This window comes from Capsicum annuum, chromosome 8 (genome assembly GCF_002878395.1).
Source record: "Capsicum annuum cultivar UCD-10X-F1 chromosome 8, UCD10Xv1.1, whole genome shotgun sequence".
NCBI lineage: Eukaryota > Viridiplantae > Streptophyta > Magnoliopsida > Solanales > Solanaceae > Capsicum > Capsicum annuum.
In genome coordinates, this window is record NC_061118.1 from 138123374 (window position 1) to 138127398 (window position 4025).

General features: G+C 35.5%; 1 long non-coding RNA gene across 1 annotated transcript; it reads right to left on the reverse strand.

Moving 5' to 3' along the window:
* Positions 1-224: 224 nt before the first annotated feature.
* On the reverse strand, positions 225-3028 carry LOC107839131. The gene is made up of 2 exons (XR_001665044.2): positions 2325-3028; positions 225-633 (listed from the first exon to the last, which is right to left on the reverse strand). It is a non-coding gene; the product is annotated as an uncharacterized LOC107839131 (long non-coding RNA).
* Positions 3029-4025: the final 997 nt, after the last annotated feature.

Consider the following 4025-nt stretch of genomic DNA (forward strand, 5'->3'; position numbering starts at 1 on the left):
AAGTATAAATAACATAAATACCAATTCTTTTAAAAATAATTACACTCTCTCCCACTTTTTTAATAACTTTACTCTCTCTCCCTATTAATATACATAACACAGCCGACATATACATAGCATTCTGTGAATATGTTGGAATTTTTATAATATGTTTAGGAAGTTGAGATTTTTTGTAATATTGTATTTGTGTAATTTTTAGAAAAGAAAACCAAGACAAAATAAAATGGCATAATAGGGGATCACTTAGATTATTAAATAAAGTTAAAAGAGTTAATTACAAGCAACATGAATAAATACAAGAAAAAGTGAGCAAAAGTTTTAAGATTTGGGCCCCTGCTGGCCCATTAGCAAAGCTATCCAGCTTTTAGACTTCAAAAAACCCCATGGACTTCTAGCCTATTTTTCGTTACTGTATACCAGCCTTGTTTGGCTGCATTTTCCAGTATCTACACTGTATATCAGTGTATAAGGACCCGTAAACTTACTTCCAATTTTGTTATGCACAATATATCGGCATATACCGGCCATCTTCAACCTGTAAAGCCCATATATCTGTCGTATATCGGTGTATACTAGTCCCTTTGGACCAAGTTTTGAAGGTTAGACTCAAAGCTTTCAGGCTTCTTCAGTCCCCTGGCAAAAGCAGGGGGGTAAGAGTCCAAAAATAGGCTCGGATGGGGGTATTCATGAACAGAAAGAAAGGAAAACAATCAGTAGGATACTTGGAAATATATTTAACATTACACTAAACCAGCAAATAACTCCAAAATTGCACAGATAAGGCTAAAGCATGAGACAAATCATTCAATTATCATTCACTTAGGACGCTCTGGAGAAATGGTACCCATATAACAAGCGGATTTTGTCCATTTTAATAGCAAATAAAGGATCAAACATCAACAAAAAGATCACAGAGGGCAATTTAGCATGAGATAAGATTTACATGCTTTGCTCCTAACTCTAAAGCATTCTTTTTCTATTCAATTTTAAGCAAAGGGAAGGATATTAACCAAATTTTGATCAATCCCAGAGAATAGAACTAAACAGAAGGATACTCAAAAGGAACAAAATCACTAGGGTGCCAAGAATTGGTAGATAAATTTAGGGCTAATCATCGTCGAGCATACTCAAACAAACGTGATGGATACTCAATAATAACCAAATTTCCTCTCCCAAAATCAGATTTTTAGATTTTTACTAGCTTATTCCACTAAAGAGGAACAAGGCAGAGAACAAACAGATTTGAAATTTCGGGAGCGAGGGAAGAGGTATGAATCTATTTAGCATGCCATAGAACACTATTTTGGTGCAAAATTCTCTATTACTTCCTGTAAGTTTGACACAACCATAAACTTGATATAGAAAGGAATACAATTTACACCATAATGTCACATTAACTAAGAATGAATTAGATGAGTTTGCCTCAGTATCAAAGCCAAAAGTTAGAGCCTTTTGAAGCTACCCACAATTTCCAAACTCTCGTTTCGTATCTTTAAACACCACAAACTTGACGGTACAAGAATACACACAAGAGACAAAGAAGAGTGTTTCAAGTGAAGAAAAAATAGTCCCTGAACTAATTGAACAACATAAAATTTAAAGTCGAGTGCATGTTTTCACATCGTTACCACGTGAGTATCAAAGGAATAACTTATACATTAAGGCAAGAACCACATCATTTAATTTTTACAAAAAAATTGAATATAAAGATTACTCTTTTTAGAGGGGTTCTACAGCTTATGGTTCAAGATAGAATTTAAAGAAACTTCGAAGAAGAGCAGTGAGTGGATAATTAATGAAAGAAAAATCATACTAATCAGACATCTTTGCCAGAGAAAATACCAAGTCATGCTGGCGTCTTAATCTTTAACCTAGTTGTATGAATTAGTCCTTAAACATGAGTAAAAATGAATTTTTTAACAAACCTAAAGGAGGATATGCCAAGTCAAACCGTCGAAATTCCAATCGCATAACGTTTTTATAAAAAGCATTACTACATTAAAGCAATATCGTGAGTCAAAAGGATTTTCCTGCAAAACTTCACTCCCAAAACAAGTTCTAAGCTTCAATGTACATAAATAATAACAAATTAATCATGCCTAATACCAAACAAGGCGTACTACCTTTTCCCCTACTCTTCTTTACTGTCTTAAGCGGATTAGTCCTTCTATTACAAATAATGTTCATTCGACCTAAAATTCTCATCACGACATCAAACACGCAAATTTTTCATACAAGACCAACCCATGTATCAAGCCACAGTGACAACAAATTCATTTACGATTAGCGATTTAAAAAAAATGTGAAGAGGACGAAGTCCATACCTACTGTGGAGTAGGAACCGGGACGAACTAGTTTATAACGATGAAGCTTTCACCACCAAAACTTGATTCTGCTCTACTGAAATTCAAAAAGTCTGTCGGATTTGATTTTTCAAGTAGTTTGAGAATTTTGGCTACGTGATACGCCCCCCCCCCCCCCCCCCAAAAAAAATAAAAACCCTCGCTTTAATCAGTAAGGGGAAGGGAGTATTTATTTATTTATAGATGGGAATTAGGATTGGACTGTGTGTGTGTATGGGGTTGGGGGGGGGGGGGGGGGGGAGATTAGAATTGGTGGTAAACTTTAAATTCAAATGGGATCATCAATCAAACGTCCACGTATGTACTGTAGAGTACCGACTTGGACGATTACGAGAGGAATTCGTCGGATTTCAAGGACTGTAAGCGTTGGGAGAGACACCTGGACAAATCTAGAAACTTCTAGAATAGGACACCTCAGGCTTTAACAGTTTGGGATGAAATTGCAGGTCGTTTGATGATTAAGGGTGTCGCTTGAAGCTCTTGGTGCTGTGTATGGCTTGGATTTGATGGAGTTTTGATAGGTTGTTGTCGTTAACGTTGTTGCTGCTGGTGCTATTCTGTTGTTGTACAATGATGGAGATAAGAGGGGTTATAATATTGGGCTGGGGTCGGTAGCGTCATCTGGTTTTGGGCCTGAGGCGGTGGTTTATAAAGGAGAATGGCTAGACAAGGTTTGGGCTATTTATCAATAAAAAATTAGAGATAATACATCGAAACACTCCTAAACTTTTAGCTAAAATTTACTTTAGACTCTAAATTAATCGATAAATTATTTACCCACTTAACAACTTCTAAGTGAATGTTTTTCCACTCTAGTTGCTGACGCGGCAATTTTTAAAAAAATCAGCGCATAATTTACTTTAAAAACATGGAAAATGGTGGATCCCATCTTTTAATTTTACAAGTTTTTTATATATATATATATATATTAAATTAAAAAAAAATTAAAACTTCACTTCCATCATCATCTTCTTCATAACTACCCCTTTTCCCCACCCCCACCCCCAACACCCTCATATCCTCATCTTCTTCGTACCCCCACCTCATTTCTTCATCTTCTTCATATCCTCCACACCCACCCCACCCCACCCCATCTCTTTATCTTCTTCATTTAGGCTAATTTTTTTTTTCAAGAACACAATTACTAAGCTCTATTAACCCCTTCCTTCATTATTTTTTTTATTTTTATTTAATTTTTTCAGATGACTACATCCAATTTGTGATGATAAATAACTTATGATAATTTATCACTTCCTCGTCGTGTGCTTATTGGAGCATTTGAGAAGGTTTGAAATAATGGTGTTAATGGTGAAAAAAATTAAAGCAGGAAGCATTTTCATGGCAGATCGGAACAAAAGAACGAATATTAGTATTATTGCTGCTAAATCGTTTGATAGATCTGGAATTATTGTGGATGAGTTTAGGTTTTGTTCTACTTGCAATTGTTGATTTCTAAATGTTGATAGAGGAGCCATGACTTAATCTACATGAATAAGTTATTTATCAATTTCTTGTTAAATTTGAATAAAGTTATTGGTGTTAATCGTGAAAAATGGTGTTAATGGTGAAAAAAAATTAAAGAAGGAGGAGAAAAGAGGGCTGAGGGATTGTTAAAGAATTAAAGGAGGAGGAACTGGTCGGGGGGGGGGGGGGGGGGGGGGG